The sequence below is a fragment of the Pelmatolapia mariae genome, linkage group LG7 (genome assembly GCF_036321145.2).
Source record: "Pelmatolapia mariae isolate MD_Pm_ZW linkage group LG7, Pm_UMD_F_2, whole genome shotgun sequence".
Lineage (NCBI taxonomy): Eukaryota > Metazoa > Chordata > Actinopteri > Cichliformes > Cichlidae > Pelmatolapia > Pelmatolapia mariae.
The window spans coordinates 51,144,050-51,162,382 of record NC_086233.1 but is presented as its reverse complement, the minus strand read 5'-3'; positions in this window follow the sequence as shown (position 1 = coordinate 51,162,382).

Below are 18,333 nucleotides of genomic sequence, written 5' to 3'. Positions count from 1 at the left end.
TGTTATGGGAATTCAACGGGGCGAACCTTTTGTGAGCACATGCTGATCAGTCCTCTGATAACAAGCTGTTGTTTTGGCAACAGCCAGACATCTGAGAAATGATAGAGCAAAAGGAGGAATGATAATAAGAATAATAGTCACTGTTATGCGAGGTGCTGGCGCCCTGCAGTCTTGTGGCTGTTTGTGGTTCATTAAGACCTGTTCTTCCTCCACTTCAGCGTTCAGCCACATTCCACAGCGTGTTAAGTTGTTTGTTAGTGGCTGTGTCGTGCAGCGGAGGGTGGAGAAGTGTGTGAGTCAGCCGCTCCCGAGATCTGGGATTGAGGCTGTTGGACATGCAGCTAACCACTCCGTCATTTGTCAATCCACACACTGTTACCACCCCACCCTGTGGGCACATCACAGGATAACTACTGGAAAAAACAGGATGCTGTGGACACAGTTTCTCTAGTAGGAGGAGCGAAAGGTTTTCTGTGGTGTCAGAGTCAGGTTTATAATCATGTTGTGTTGAGCCGATGCTCCTCCGTGGAGTTGTCCTTCCTTTGGCTGAAAAGCGAAAAGACAAGAAGCAGCTAGCAGCGTAACTGCCAGATCTAGATGTGAAATAATTTCTCATGGAAACTATTGTGGTGGTTGGTTTGTGGTTATAGCAACCCTCCCATGTACGTACAAGACAAGGCAAAACGTTCAAACAGCCTGAAGGCATAGTCACCCACAAAGCAGAGGAAAGGCTTGCATGTAGTTTCAAATACAGCATCGGCTTGTCTAGTGCACAAAGTCAGGTCCATGGGTTTTTGCCTCTCTGCATCGCCACAGTGGAATTTAAATCAAACAACCAAGATGTGATTGAAGTGCAGCCTTTCAGCTTTAATTCAATTAGTTTCACAAAAGTATTACATTAACTGTTTAGGAATTACAACCATTTTCATACATAGCCCCCAGTCTGAAAAGTAACTGGACTGACTTCATTTTAAATATAAGGACTTTTTTTAATGTTTGGATGAATATTTTTTGACTGCAGGCTGTAGGAAGTCTGGAACCAGCCAACATCACGAATTCTTGCTTCGTCAAACAATTACATGTAAAACTTCACGTTTGACGCTTCCTTTTTGTTTATTTGTAATCACAGTCAGACCTGTGATGCCATGACACGTATGAAAAGATGAAAGAGAGACGTGCGACAGAAGGTCAAAGAGCCCGAGGCAGACAACGCAGGAATGGACTTGGTGAACCTTGAACCTTGAACTTGTTTTTTCCTTTGCTTGTCTCCTGGCCTGCACCTTCTGAATTAAACTTGTTTGTTGCACATTTTCAAAACAGACTCAAAGATAACTTTCTTACAATAATATATCATTTTAACTCATTTGTGGTTGAATTAATGTAAAAAACAGACTATGACCACATTGGCTCTTTGAGGCTGTAGTCCTGAATATAGCCTAATATATTCACTTTATTTCAGCATGCTGGCAGGCTGTCTTGTTGGTCCAATAATGAGCCAAAGATTCTTGGACAAGGTGTAATTTTGATCTCATGATTGTGGTAGCTGAAAATTTAATGGCCTGCTTAACTTCTTATGATTGTGGCTAATGTAAGCATGCCAGCTAAAAAGACCCAGCATTTAAATGAAGACGTTTTCATAAATAAACTTAAGCAAGTGCTGGAAGGATCAGGCTGGGAAATTGTCCACAGTTGCAGTTCCTCACAGCAGAAAATGGTTTGTTTATTATGTATTTACACTACTGGAAATTCTCTGTTTTACATGAGGGGTGCTGCTTGGAAAGAGCCTGCAGAAGGCGCAGGCATATAACGACTACTCGCTCAAAATTCACTGGCCGCTGGCCTCGCATCGGCACATTCAGACCATTAAATGTACCGCCATTATTAACTTCTTCTCCCTGAAGAGGTTAATGCCACTAAAATTGTCAAAAGTAATGCATCTTTACTGGACCTAGTAACTGTAATGTAATGGCTGAATTTCACATTGTAATCCAAACTATAAAAAGCATAAGTATCACTATAATGTGTTACTGTGCAGTGTTGCCATGCTGCTGTTTTCTTGTGTGATGCTAAGCTGCCACTGGGATAACATGTATTTTCAAGCATTCATGATAGGCTTCAGAAAATAGAGACATTTCCTGTATTTCTTTGTTGACATTTTTATAAACCCGAAGACAGAAAGCTAATGAAAAGATGAATCAAATTATTTTTTCATGCTCTAAATTATGCCAAGATTGGGTAAAGAAAATGTCATATGTTCATAATATAACTGTACTGTATTTGTTCTGTGGAAAATTATCTCACATGTGTAAGTAAGGAGATATGAGCTGATTCACAGACTAGTCCAAGTGACGCTAGGCTCTGCTAAATCCATCAGCCTCTGTTAGTGTAACACCAGACTGTCGGGGGAAATGGTAAACCTCACTTTTGTACATGTCACAAAGCATGATGAACAGCCATAAAACCGCACAGCATTAAAACTTCACTTTTCCCATGATGCATTGCCACGGAGCACAGCACGTCTGCAGAACCGCAAGACTATAACTCTTGCACGCTCTATAAACTAATCACTTCCAGGGTTTCCTGATTCCCAGGCAAGACTGTTTCATCCGTGTGGCAATGACAAAGCCCGAGGTTGTCAAATTTACACTCACTGATGTATCAGCTTATTCCAGAATACTCAGTGGGCAGAGAAACACAAAAAACGGTTTCTAAAGAGCCGTTACATTCACAGCGTGTCTGCACTCGGTGCATTTTTATGAATCCGGTTTCAGACCCATGAAATAAGATGCCTCTGTGAGGGTGAGACCTAGACGTTGGTACCAGTGGGTGTCAGAATTGAACATCTGAGTGGGAAGTTGTTTTAGCTCTGATCTCTGGAGGAAAAGAAGCAGTTAAAGTGTACAGTCTCAAAAAAAAAAAAAAAAGAAAAAAACTGGCTTGAATAACAGCTACTTCAATCCTGAGTGGATTTCACACTTCCATGCACTCGCATTTAAATTTCTTTGTCTGGATGGGAACGTCACGAAATGAACCCTTTTGGCTCATAAGGTCGTTTCCACTGTCATTATATCTTTAAGTGAATGTATTTGACCATTTCTTAGGGAAAAAAACTGCAGTGTGTTACACTGGGATCGGCATCACAATGATTTTAAAGAGTGCAGCATGGGTGGACTCTTTCACAAAGTGGAGGTTATTGATTTATTCAGTCAGACATTGGATTGTTCACGGGCTACACATTACACAAATGTGGAAAGTTTGGCATCATAGGGCTCGGTTTGTCATGCTGGTGATTCTATTCGCGTCCCATTTAGTCCTTTCTGGAGTTTTTCATCGTATTCTGACATCATGGTGAAGCCTGAAACATTTCACACTGAACTTCCTGTATGAGAAGAAAAATCTGAAATGATGCACAAGTGCAGCTACAATATAACAGCAAAGCAGCAACTGGATCCCTGCCACAGACTGACTGCCATTCACCTTCGAGCTGACTCAGACACATAAAGGGGGCAACTTGTAAATCACAAGATAGGCACTACCTAAAGCGCACAATAATTTAGTGTCCATTTTGTCTCCAAAAATAACCAAATGTGCATCTTGTTGTATTTAAGAGTTCATAAACGCATCATGATAATGTTTACATGTGGAACAAATCAGTTACAGAATTGTTTTCTTCTAAAGTTCTGTACAGTTTCGCTTTTTTTTGCAGCCCCTGCTGACCCTTATGAAGAATGCAGATTTGAAGCCTTTCCCCATTGGCTTCACTCTCCAGAGTGAAGTGGAAGATATTGTAACGTGGGTTGTACTCAGTCATTGAGAGGAGAAGTAGAAACACTTAGCAGGACAGTCAGAAAAACACACGACCACACTTGTACTGGGAATTCCACAGTGCTTGTCCTTTAATGCACACTCTCATCATCAACCTTACAAGGCTCGGTTGAACGGCTGTTTATCATACTGAAGCACAGTGTTCCTACAACCCGTAACGTTGCAAATTGTTAGACAGGTAAACATATAAAGTCCATGTCTGTCCATACACTCACGTGCAAGCACGTTGTTCTCATACTCCACAGAGGGCAGTGGTGCATACTTCTGACATCACTAACCCTTACCTTACATTCAGACACCACACCATTGTGACTGTTACAGGATGCTCATCGTTTTGACCCTTGTGTGATTGACAAGATTGCAATCACACATAAAAATATGTTGCCAGTCTTGCGGATGATCCACCTGGTCAGATCGATCTGTGTCCTGTATTCAATCATACATCTCTTTAGCATCACTTATTTCAGGCTTCTCTATGAAGGAAGCGCAGTTATCTGCACTTCGTTTCTGCTGGTGTTCGTTTAGTTGAAGTAGCGCTCCATGGTAATAGGTAGATGTTTCCAAGTACCTGCCAGGCCTTTTTTTTTTTTTTAATAGTTCAGTCTATGGCTTTGGACCACAGCCAGCAAACACTAAAGTTATTTTCAATTACTAATTTACAACCATTAAATATGCGCACTTTGTAAGCAGTGCATTACTCTAGCCATATCACTAATGTTGTGCGCACTTTCCTCCTCAGATCTTCAGCGGCCTATGGAGCCTAAATTGCCTAATGGATAACTGCCAGATCTTAAAGTCTGTTATAAAATTAACAGCAATCTGAACTGAGGATAATATGGAAGCTAATATGTCTCCTAATCCTCGTTAAAAGTGTGGCTGTGATTAACGGCATTACAGCCAAGTTGTTTCATGGATTAAATCACATTATTACAACCCACATTCCACAAGAAGGGTTCCTAAAATGCACTCTGGTTTTAAGAGTCACAGATGCATTTATCATGGAGGGGGAATTTTACGCTGCTTGTAGGCTTTCATGACAGCATACATGATGGAGTGTCGTGTAGAAGCCGGCTTTGTGAAGAGGCACCCACAAATATAGTGGCCTGTTTCCCTGATGGAGTGTTTTGTGGTGGTTTAAAAAAAAATGGATCGTGCGCAACACAGCAGGCTGACAGAGTGACACCAGGGAGCCAGAGAGGAATATCTGCCTCAGTGCATCTGTTATACACCGAGAGCGAACACTCAAACTGGGAAAGAAAACCATGGAAATTAGCAATTTTGTGGCTAAGCTATTAGTGGCTTTTTGGCTGGCAATGCTAAAGATGGATAGCTTATCTGACTTTAATAGCTGGCACAGCAGCATTAGTGCTGAGCTGGAGCGAGGAGAGGAACAATACGGCACATTAGAGGAACAGCCAGCACACGCCAGAAAACTGCTCCAGACTTCTAATTAGCATTCATTAACAGTAGAGGAAAGAGCGATTATGGTCTTTAAGTAGTGCATTAGCTAATGTTGCTTTTTCTCATGTCAGCAGATTTAAATAGAAGTAGTGTTCTGCCACATCCGAGCTGGCACTTTGTGCTGAGTACAGGGTTTTGGTTGATGCTTGTGATGACCCTAAAATACACTGCTGCTGTTTGTTTACACTAGTGATTACCACTAACAAGGCCACAGATTCTGTCAGACATGACTGACAGTTTGCTACAATCACAGCTGCTTAGCTAAATGTGAGACAGCCGGCTTTCAAGTTACAGTAAAACGTGGATATTTAGTCTGATTCTGAGCATCAAAAAAATGCTGCTCATGTCTCAAATTCAAATAATAGCTCTGGAGCAATTTAGTCAAATGATCAGGCCTGTGGTCTTTTTTGCTGTTGGAGACCGAATGTGAGTAGCTGCAGGAACCAAACCAGTGGCTCCAGGTGACCACTTTCCATTGCACAGGTCCTCGAGTGGGAGGCAGTCTGTCTTCAGGCAGGACAGCAGTCCAACTCTGACTGCGTGCAATCACTCTCAGACAGACTGGTGAAGGTCTGCAAATAACTGCCATCTTGTTTATACACAGAGACAAATTTCCATCATGTTGGAGTCAGTCTGCACCAGTGAGCATAAGTGCAGCACGTCTTTCAGTTCAGTTTTATTTACATAACGCCAAATCACAAGAGCACTCACCTCAAGGCACTTTATATCAAATCAAAGACCTTACAATCTGCAATCTGGGCTTGTATTCTGGTTATATTCATATATAATGAAGAACATATGTCATTTTGCAGGTAAATTGGCATCCTGCAGCAATTACATCACTATTTCTGTTTTAGTTCTATAAGGTTCCGGCTGGACTGTAAATTTATGTGTATATGGACAGGAACAGACTTAATAAATGGTTTGGTACTTACAATATAGTGTTTTTCTTTTCTAACTGAGCACGCACTTTTTACTAAAAGCCTCATTCACACAAGCACTTTTTTTTCTATACCAGGAAATCAATCCACTGACCTTTAGTTTATGGACCTTGGTATTGGTCTCGTGAGCCCACAGTGAAGCTTCGTATTATCACATATTGCATGTAACTGTCAACAAAGTCTCTTGTGAGTGGTCACAGATCTGGTTCCCGTCTTTGAAGCAAACAACTCAAAAGCACTGAGAACACATGTTCACTGTGAACAGTCACAGTGATTTTGGTTGTGCCGCAGTCTCCAACTACTTTGCCTATTGTGACTGTGGCAGTAGCTCTGTTTTGATAGCTAAATGCTCCACTCATCAGCTAACTTCCTGTTTGCTCTCTTATCTGTTTATCTTTGTACAGTTTGTTTGTTTTTTCATAGCAGTTATGAAAACCATAACTGCTAGAGTTCTGATTTTTAAAGAATAGTCATAGAAAGTTTCTATTTCAGTTTAAAACAAAAAATAGCAATAGTCAGCCAAGGTCATTTCTATCTTTGTTTATCCTGTATTGTCTTTTTTTTGCTAAATTAATTAAGCTCAAAATACAAAAGTACTTAAAAATCATACACTTTACTTCAACATAATGTAATGACATCATGGACTTTACTATCCATGACACTCTACGCTAAGTGGAGAAGACCACAGAGGCATGAATCACTGTGGTTTTTATCAAGTGCTTCATTGTTGTGGGGAATTCAGTCAAAGCTGACCCAATACTGAGGTGTTCCAGCTGCATACTCGAAATCAGTTTGCTCAGCAGCCTGGATTTTAATCACTGTAGTGTGTGTTGTTAAACTGGTGAAGATGCTTTCTCAGGCGGCTTGTTTTTTTTTCCACACTTGTTTTCTCAAGTTAAAAAAAGAAGAAGCACAGAGCAGTAAACCATTACTTCAGCTTATTGCTTCCAAAGGTAGTTCGTGGGGTGTACTTTGTTTTTTCCACAGCGCTGCTTCTGCGCGTTGGCTTCATTTCTGTTAAACAAATAAGACACACCGGAACGTGTCGTGTGTTGCTGTTCGTCTGAGGTTGCATTTAAATCATTTTAGAACTTGTTAAAGACCAAATTGTTTCTGTTATTATGTCCTGATAGAATTGAAGCTTTTACCGTGGCTATATTCATGACTATCAAGCTTACCAATTCCAACCACAAATACTGAAATATCAGCTTTCTGATGTGGATAGCAGATCTGTTGGCTCACAAATTGAGCGCAAGACTAAGACACTGATTAAGGAAATGAATGTATTTATGTTATGATTACATTTATAATAGAAAAGAGTAATCAACAGGCAATAATCAGAGTGTGTGGCAGATGCAGAAGCCTGATGTTTTTCTATTCCCCCCCCCCCCCCCCCCTCCCGCATTCTCCTACTGAATGAATCCTGAACAAACAGAAGGTGCAGATAGCTGATGGGTTTATAATTTCCTCTTACTCAATAACTGCAAATGAGGCAAAACTCAAACATTATTTAGCTGCCCTCTGTAATTAAAACTTCATTCAGCCACAGATATGCTTTATGCCACTACTTGTTTCATGTTGTGAAATCACAGTAATTGGGCATTAGTACTGACTACACTTAAAGTTTACTCATCCACACCACATTTGTTGAGTGGAAGAATTAATGTGGTAGTTGTGCAATGTGATACTGACAATATCATAATGAGGCTGTTGATATTGGCAGCTGTTTGACCTGAAATAAACTCTAACAAAACCTCTTTAAAGACTGAGCCAAAGTGCTGAGCTCTTTGCGTAGGTCTGTCAGCAAGTCCAGGCTCGACTGCAGAGTGTCCTCGAGCGAGGACTGAGAAAGGCCGAACGCAGGAACTCTGACGTCTAACAATAACATCCACAAAAGGGTGATAAAAGAAATGTCACTCTTGGCGAACGCAGAAGCTGCTGAGGCAAAAGTAAGCAGGAGTTTGCCTTCTTCCTTTTTCTTATTGCCTTTATTATTATTGCCTTGCCGTGTGGTCAAGGTTCACTGATAGAGTGCGCTTAACCATGTATCCTGTCACATACACACCCACCAGCGCGTGCACACACACACACACACACACACACACACACCTCCTGTCTCTCCTAACACCGGGCCTGCTCTGTGTGCTCTGCTAATATTGACTCTCCTGACTAACACTGCCTCTATTGAGTCAAACACAGAACTGTTTGACTAGAATTAGAACATCATTGAGATAACAGCCGTGGACCTGTCCAGGCTGGAGCTGCGGCGCTAATGCAAAGCAGAGCAGGAGAGCCACCGCCGATGAAGGCGCAGAGGTGGAGCTCGCAATCTGCTCCCTGCTCAAATGTTTTCTCACTCTGACTTTTATCGCCAGCGCACAATAGCAGCCACTTGTGAAATGTCTTCCTGTGAAATCACACACCGCATTCTTGTTCCATGTGGGTAGAGCCGTGTTTATGTGCGTGGCACTTCTGTCATTAAGCTCATTGAGTCCTTGAAGTTGTAAAACTGGCTCGTCACTGGGGCCATTGTGTGTGTGTGTGTGTTTGGGGGGGGTTGTTGTGCGGCTCTGAGATGAAAACAAAGTGCTGTCAAAGTTGTTGGCAGCGGGAATAAAAGCCTGTATTATGTGCCAAAGCACGTTTTTTAATCTCAATGCAGGTATTAAATTCTTATCTTCAGTTACACAATGCAGTCATAATGTTAACAGCTCTACCCAACCATAAAATACACACACACACACACACACAAAACACACAGATAAGAAAACCTACTCGACTATTCACCACATGCAGGCCTACTCGCTCGCTTTATCGGTCTCTATCTCTATCTCTCACATTTCACAGACTAAGGCTGTGTCCGAAATCACTCCATATTTACCAACCATATTTACACCTTACCATTTTTCCCTGCTTGCATTTGTTCGCTATAGTGGCCTGAAATGTTTACGCATTCACAAAAACAGCAGTCTCAGTGGCACACAATGCATAATGATGCTTTACGGATGCAGGAAAACATGTAATCCATTAAAAAAATAGTAAAAAGGGGGTGTAGGCTGCTTTATGTGACTGCATATATGATTTTGTACTAAAATTCTGAGGTGAAAGTCAACAGATCCAGTCCATTTAGCATCTCCATGTAAACACAAACAAACAGATACAAACAGCACTCTTCTACAATAGTTAGTCATACAGTTTTAAGTATGATGAGAAATAACTCTTTAGTTTAGGAGAACCCTGCGTAGCATCTTACATGTTACATATTGTTTTATATTTTTTAAATGGTTGTTGTAGTAAAGGCTTTCAGATGATGTCTTTGTAATGTGGACTGGTTTACAAAAAGGGTCCCATTATGCATTTCCTTTATGTTCTGCCATATTTATTCTGTTATGATGGTTGATAGTCATATTCTTTCGGTGCTTGGATTTGTCTGGTGTCCGTGTCATCTCAAGTTGGTCATCTTTGAGCGGTCCCGCCCACGTGCTGTAGTGAGAGGGTCAGTCAGTGGATGAACTGGGAAGCTGTGCCAAGGACCACTATAAAAGTTTCAGTGCTTGAGAGCTGTCTGCACGTGAATGTGACATAGCCACTGGTTGTGAGAGGAAAAAGTGTATTCCCAGAATGGTTAGGGAGTGGTTTCTGGAGGTGGGTGAAATCATACCATAAAAAACATGGACTTTGCTTCCTCGTCGGAAAATTAAGCCAATGCAGACGTGCCTTTGACCTGCATTCTATCCGAGAGCCACCAGATGCCGATAGCTATGGCTACAAAAAGACTTCCAGTCCTGTGGAAGTCTATGGGAAAACAGTAAACATTTTACTGGCAGGTTTATGGGCTCAAGCACTCATTTTGGATTAAATTTAACTAATTTAAAAATGAAGCCTGTTTTTTGGTGATACTATGTTTTGAAATGAATGATTATATGTGGCATAAAACTGCACATCACTGGCTAATCACTTGTCAATTAATCAGATGCCACTGAGCATGTGTCACAGTCACATGTGCCCTGGGTCTTTGCGACTAAGATAAGGATGACAGAACTTTTTACCTTGAGGCTTTAAAACCGGACTTCGAAATCCAGTGTATGAGTGAAATCTGTTGCTAAATCTGTTGCTGCACACTGGAAAAGATTGCTTTGGTCACTAAAAGGTTGCTCTGGCTGTATTTTTACATGAAAGACACTATTTTGTGTGTAAACAATTTAACTACTAGCCAAGTTGTAGTAAACCTCGAAAAGCTTTTACTTTTTCAAGGTGGGGCCTTGTTAACGTGACTCAAAAGGGTCACATGTCCAAAAAGGTAGACAGATGTCAGCTGGTTAACAGTCATGTGGCTGCAAAACATCTTAAGACAAAGAAGGATTATTTTGGGTTGTGAGCCATGCTAAGCTTCTTTTAGTGTCCAGGAGTGAAAATACAGAGTTGAAGTAAGCATAAAGGAATTGATGTAATGAAAAATATTTCGCTTAGCCAAAGTCACATGTAACATTACTTAAGAGTGTGGAGTTCAGACTCCTCAGCATCGCCCCTTATTCCTAGCCTGATATGCGCCTTTGCAACATTGGAAAAAAATGCCAGAGAATTTCCACACAGACACAGCGAGAAGATAGAAAAGAAAAGGCCAAACCATGCTAATCAGTGCAGCACCTACAACTTTTATACATTTGGCGTTTGCTCCTGCAGACCCTTTAAATACCAATGTCTCTCCTATATTCACAGGCACTCTACGTCAATATGAAGAATCATGAAAGGCCAGGTACTAACTTTAACTGGGCAGTTCCTGCAGGGGGGATATTTAGGGAATGGTCAATTCAACAATAATTCACTGTTCTATAAATCATCACTCGCTGTATTTAACTGATACACATTATTAGCCCAGCCATCTGGGCGAGGGAGCAGGCCGCGTTCGTCAACCACATGAAAGGGGAAGAGCTGAATAGCAAGTTGCTGCAGATGGCAGTGCGGCAGTGTTTTTTTTTTTTCTTTTTCTTTTTTGCTTATGTGGTTTCATTTTATCCCTACAGGCCCTCATGGTATTTTGAATTGCCCTGGGTTATGTATTCACTCGGTCATGTAAGCTAAATGAACCATCCATAATGTAAATGAGAAAGAAAGTGCAGACTGAGAGAGGGAGACAGGGATGTAAATGCAGTGGTGCCCCTGGTGTTAGCCAGGAAGAGAAAGAGATGTCAGCATTTTCCCACATTTCACTTTCAAATGAGCCTCAGCTGACTGGAGAGTCAAACCTTCCTTCTGCATATAGCAAATAGCACAATTACTTAGCAAAAGATGCAACAATTTGTGAATTTAAAAAGTCAAAAGCATCACAAACACGGCTTATTGTGTAATTCGTAGCAAAGAGCTTCTCATCCTTGTCTTGCAGTGGAAAGAAGAGAGAGGGAGATGATTCATCACTTTCTGGTCCATCATTTAAAGAGCTGCTGACTCCCTGAATAGCTGGCACGAGCTGTGTGCTTGTGTTTATTGTGGTTGAGCATCCACCCTACCCTCCCCTCTCCCCCACTCCCTTGCTTCTTTTATACCCACAACCTCCCAAATGCACTGTTTTCCTATTTAAGAGAGGCACTTTGTAAATAGTTAATAGCTTCCTGGGGACACGGGTCATGTTTGGAGTGCAGAATAATCACTGTTGGAAATTCTTGTCTGGTGGTTCAAGGCACAACACAAGGTATGCACATTACAACACTGCTGCTGTCTGCACTCCATTTCAATCAGCCATAATTACCCGACATATTTGCACTTGGCACTGCAAAAACATGATGCAAGTTATTTTGTGTCCTCGATGAGAAATATTTCCTGGCATTTCACTGCTTCCAAAATGTTACAGCCAATTTGATATTAGATAAATATTTGAGCTGGCATGCAATGAAGCGTATGTCAGATGAGCAAAAAGCACTGGCACTACGGATGCATTTAGCTGCTCAAAGGGAGGGAAAAAGACAAGGGAGAGGCCTTGTCTGTTCTCCATTAGAATCCACTCAGTTCTTCTCCAAACAGAGAGGATGCTAGCCAAACAAGCTTATTCAAGGGGGGTTCTGTGTGGACCGTGTTAGCTCAGCAAATCCAGCTCCACAAACATGCTTCAAAGAATCCTGCTATCTCCGCAGAGCCTTTGATGCGGGTATTGATCATGCAGCGGTCTGTGAGAAAGAGAGGGATGCAGTACAGGTTTAGTATTCTGTCCTGGCTCGGATTGAATAGATAATAGCAAAAACATGCACTCCCATCACGCCGCGCTGTGCTTCAGTTATGACAGCTGCACAACCATTTTCGAGCTCTGAGATGGATGTGATTAAGGGTAAAAGACAAGGGGAGAGCAAATCAGATCATCTGCCCAGAGGACAGGTCACGGTGTATTATGTTTACCACAGTGGAAGAGCACCAGCAGAAGCAGGAAAAAAAACCCAATCACTTGACAGAGAGGAGCGCCTCACCTCCAGGTGACAGTGGAAACAGTCGGGGATTTGTCTGTGCACTCCTAAAAGCGTGAACACGTTCCCATATTGTGAGGTCACCTTATTGTCTGGAGATAAACAAGTACAACAACAACATTTTTCTGCTAGGTTTGGGTGTTGCACTAGAGCGGCAAGGAAAGCAGAGCAAACACAAACAAAGCTAACATTTCCAGAATCACACAGTCACGCTGTATGCTATAGAAAGACAAACAAAGTCTGTTCTTCTTAGCATGGTAAAACAACCACCCACAGCCCTGCTCCTGTCTCACACTGAGACCATTAGTCACAATGATTTCTCTGCCAGCTGTCCTGGTGTTTGCTTAAGCTAGCCTCACAGGCAGTTTGGGCCTCATTTGAATTCTCACTTCACTTTATTAGGCGTGCACCGACTCATTAGCACCCAGCGATTCTGATGCAGATGTATTCCTCAGGTAAGGTCCAAATGCAAAGCCGAGTAGCCATTAATCGTTTGGTTAAGCATACCATGAAAACATCATGCTTTGTGCAAACCCAGTCATCTAATGGTTTTTTTGTTTTTTTGTTTTCTGCTTTTTACAACAACTCTCCCAATCACCTTGTCAACAGCAATCACTTCCTACACTCTAATCTTATTTGTGGGCCAGGATGCTGTAATCTCAGCCTTTATACTCCTACCTGTCCTTATGTGATAAAAGTTGGCGCGCCATTAGAATGAATGAACTTTGCAGCTTAGCCGGATCCAATGAATTAAATAACAGCTCCTTAATGTCTATGTGTAATTGCCTAGCATTTACAAAGTGCAATGTGCAAGGTACTGGATAAGAGCAGCAGTGCTGCAGACTATTTTAAGATAAACAGCTGATGTGTGTGTTCAAAGAGGCTTTTGTGTTTGCTTTCGCGTAGGAGTTTGTGTGGAGGGACCTGACTGAGCTTTATGCAGATATGAAAATCATGTGGTGCCATTTCACCCTCCTCCAAATGCCACCTATGATTGTTCACAGATAAGCTAGCTCCAGTGTGAGTAATTTGCATGAAAGCACAACAAAGGTATGAAATGCCGTTCTCCTCTTTTCTGTAGCGAACAAGGACTATAGATATCAGTTAAGTGGGTTAATGCTCATTTATTCTTTGTCCTTGCAGCACAGAAGCTAGTTGAATCAGTCTCAAGCGCATCCAAATACCATTTAGTCATCATACATCATCCTGCATTGTACCATTGTCAGTAACAACCATTTCTGGCATCTCCTCTCATTTCATCAGCAAACTGCTTGGAGCGCTGCTTAAATAATCAGCCAACTGCACGCAAAGCCCGGTTACGCCGCGGCGTTAACTAGATGAGATCAACCACTTGTAAAAAAGCTCCCCGACTTTTCTGTGAAGGACACGTTGTGGTCGCGTTGAAAGTGAGTCAACGGAAATCAGTCATGGCGTACTGTCACCACAGTAAGGACGCAGCCAGCTAAAAGTGCAGCCAAGCCACATATACTGGGCAAAGAGAGTACACTCAACTGACAGCTGCAAGCACTTAGTCGGCCGCCAAGAACAAAGACAGAGAGGGGGGGGAGAAACCCTCTATTCAGTCCAATTTCCTACAATGAGCCAACACAACAATAGCTTCCAATATTTTCAGTAAGAATTCAGTCATGTCTTGAATTGTGTTTGTCAGAGGTCAGCTCTCTCTGCGCTCATGTGTAACCACAACAACAAGCACGGCAACAAATAGATTCCTCATAACAACTTGAGCTCTTAATGATAACTTGGACAGGAGGAAATATGATAGACAGTGGCAGACATCTGTTCTAGTCATCTTTGGAAAACTCGTCAACTGCTTAAACTAAGGAATAGGATCAGGGAGGTGGCTCACAGTCTGAATGAAGCGGCTAGAAGGGCTAAAAAGCAGAGCTGGGAGAGGAGGCAGCAGATGGGATGAGGGGTTCTGAACCACTAACCACATGCACTTAAGGGTCAGAGCAATTCTCAGCCGGCGCGCCTCTAAACAGCTGAAAAACCAAACTTTACCTCCGGGAGTCTCTGTGAGCTCGTGACTCGTAAACCCATCTGTTTGTCACAGCCGCACCAGCAGAAAAGAGAGCGTGGGAGCTTTTACCTCTTATTAACACTGAACACGGTGCCTCGTGCCTCCACGGTGCATGTTAGTATGCATTAAGGCAGATGAGTGTGAGGCGAGCAAGCAGTGAAGAGGAGCGCCGTTAAAAAAGCCAGATGAGTCCCGAGTGCCGGGGCGATGGGCTGAATGACAATTGACTGGCTGTCAGCACTCATCTGCATTCGCGTATCTTTCTGGCCCGACTCATTTAGCTGGCAGACAGCCACGGCCTTGACATATGAAGATGTAGTGTGCAGACCCCGCTCGGAGCTTTGGTTTGCAAACTCTGCTCTCATGCAGTATTTACGTGTGTTTCCCACTAATTGACTTTAATTGTCAGGGATTGTTATCCTTGCCACTAAGAGAAAGCAGAAAGCCGTGTAATGGGTTCTGGTTTAAAGGACAGCTGTGGCTCTGATTGAGTCACTTGCTCCGACATGCCCTTGAAATTAGTAACCGTTGGCACATCCAGCTTTGGAGGTAATGCAAACAGCCTACTTCAGGTGCCCCGCACAGCAGGTTACGCTTTCATCACACCTATTTAAACTCATGCTCACTTTTCAGTGCCTGATTCAGCACAGCATGTTAACCACGTAAGCAGATAGAGGTCATAGAAAGTACCTGCTACTCGAGTCAGATTGCCCAAAATAAACTTGAAGGCACTGTAAGTGATATTTTTATATGAAAAGTTGGATAAAATAGCAGCCTGAGAAGTCATTCTCATAGTTTTGAACCACAAATAATAATACGTGATTTTGCGGTACCCCTTAGCGCTGTGCAACTCTTTTGGTTTTAAGGGCAGTTGTGTCGTTTTGCTCTGTAACAGACGCTTTGTTGTTTACTGATTCCTGATCAGGTTTCCATGAAAAAGAAGAGGAAGACAATACATACTTAATAAACACAACTAAAATATAAAAAATTTGGTTTATTTATTTAAAAAATTAATCATTAAGCAAATTTTGCCTGGTGCAATCTGAATGTATACCAATCAAGTGAATTTAATTTCCATTAATTAATGTATCCATAATGTAACATTTTCCATTGTATTTATTTAAAAATGAATGTGGAAAATTGACATAGTCAAATGAGTTAAAGTCAGCATTTTAGGTAGATTTTTTTTTAAGTGCAGGTTTTCATCAAGAACGCAGCTGTTTTATTTCTGAATAGGCTTTCACATGACCCAGGTGCACGGAAGCTACACTGCCAGGAGTATTATGTTGTTTTGCAGAGCTTGGCTATCAAAAAATTATAGGCTGGTATTGAAAAGCAGTGAAAATCTGGTTGGATTGGAACATTTGTTACTGCTTCGCGATTTCCATCCCTTACTTTACGCAACCTGTTCTGCGTCAAACACCAACCCAACGCAGCTACGAGCCTGTGAATGTTGTCCAGCGTTCTAGCTGCTAAAGAGCCAAGACCAAAAACAGACCAGGAGGAGTGGATTTTTGAGCTAATGTGCCAGATGGATGCAAACATGATCGCTCGCGTGTACTGAACACATTAGCATTGTGCTGAATGTGTAAACAGGCAACTGTTTGCCAACAAGTTCATCATACAAATGTAATAGCTGAAGCTATGTCACTGTTGGGTTGGCAGCTTGTTTTCTAGGTGCTGGTGACCAAAGGCAGGCTCCTAATCTATCAGTCAGTACAACAACATATAATAAAAGCAGAAATTATACACTGATGAGCCACAACATTATGACCAGTCTGTCTAACATGCTGTCGCTCACCAAAACAGCTCAGTGAGGCATCAATTCTAAGAAATCCTTTTGGAAACGTCACAGTAAGACAGAACTTAATATCCAACAAATATCATATACTGTTAGAGCCTAATTAACACCATTTTCTTCCTCTGCGATCGGTCATAATGTTTTGGCTCAGTGATGCTCTTTCAATCATATAGGACTTTAGAGGAAATTATTGCATGACAGGTAATATAGTGGGCGATGCTATTTTGAATAACTGAAATATGAATGGCCCTCATCAGCATCCTAGATGGCTGTGAAAATTACTTCATCCTCCCTGTGCCAAAAGGCAGCTTAAGACCTCTTTATCAGAGTCATTCAAGCAAAGAGTCAATAAAACACTGCAATTAGGGCTGCTCTTTTAAAATCTGAGACAGTCTAATTGACTGTGTATTCAAGTAGAACCCCAGAATTCCCTTCAGCAAGTTTAATAACATTGATAAGCAGCATAATGCATAATCATAAGCTCGAAGCTGTGGAATACAGAAAGATGTAGTCTTACAGTACAGTTGGATGAGGAGCTTTGTCTTTGACAGTCGGCCTGTGTTTATGGCAGGTCTCTGTGTGCAGTTTCATTTATTTCCCTCAAGTGTCTCTTTGAAAACTGGCAATGTTGATCAGGGGCTCAACAGGAGTTTCATAATAACATCTTTATAATGCTCACACCACTTGGTGGTGGAGGGCATGCGGTGAGGAGCCGGGGATAATAATGCAGTACAGCACATCAAACAGAGCCTGGTCAAAAAGCAAAGCACTCAGTATCTCATAGGAGTGAATTTAATGGCCACTGGTTGCTCTGGGCTCTTGACCCTCTCCAAGAGGCTCCATGTTAGTCACTCTCCAGCGCTTTCCAATTGAAGCTCAGCCAGACTGGTAGTAGATGAGATTTCAACTGTCTACTCAAAGCCTGGATGACTATACCACTAGCTTCAGCTGGTCATCACACCAGCGGTGCTTGGCTCATAAGACAGTTACTCGTATTTTCAAACTCCTGTCTGCTTATAATTTACATCATATGTTGTCTGTCAGTCACAGCAGCAAAAAGAACAACTTTCCTCAAATAGTGTAATTGAGAAAAGCTTTGAGGTACGTGTACTTCACTTGAGTACTGAGGTTTTGTTTCTCAAAGTTCTACTCTACCATATTTACAGGTGTATTGTGCTGGACAGATATTTTTCTGTTTCCCTTCAAGCCGTTTTCTCACACTAACCTTAGACAATCTTGGGAGCATCACATAGGATACAGTTGCTGTTAGTCGCATGTGGCAGAAAGCAGGAAATAGTCTGCTTCAAAAGCAATCACACTGCCTGCAATACTGATTTTGGGGAGGAGGCTGCCAAATGTACAGCTGTACAGTTGTTGAAGTTATTTCTTTGTGTGAAAAGAGTGTGAGGATAGAAAGCACCTTATTATAAACAGTGTTCAAGGTCATGAGGCTTTTTGTGTGTCTTTATCAGGTCTTTATCAGGTCCTACATAGATATAGGAAGAAAACTCCCCAGAGCTGGAATAGACAAAGACTGTAAACACACACATGTACGAATGAGGTATTATTTTTCTTTTGAGTATCAGTGCTGTATTAAAGAGTATTCATACTGAGGAATTTGCAAAGGTTCCTTTTCTTTCCAAGCTCCTTAGTTTCTTGAAATAATTCTCAGAAAATCAGCTTGTTTTCAATGCTCAATTTATTTTTCCACAATGGAAGCACATGATGTCGGTGCCCTATTTAATATAATGAGCATCTTATTAAGCACAGAAAAGCAGTCTCAGCAAACTAAAATCTAAATGTATTTGTATG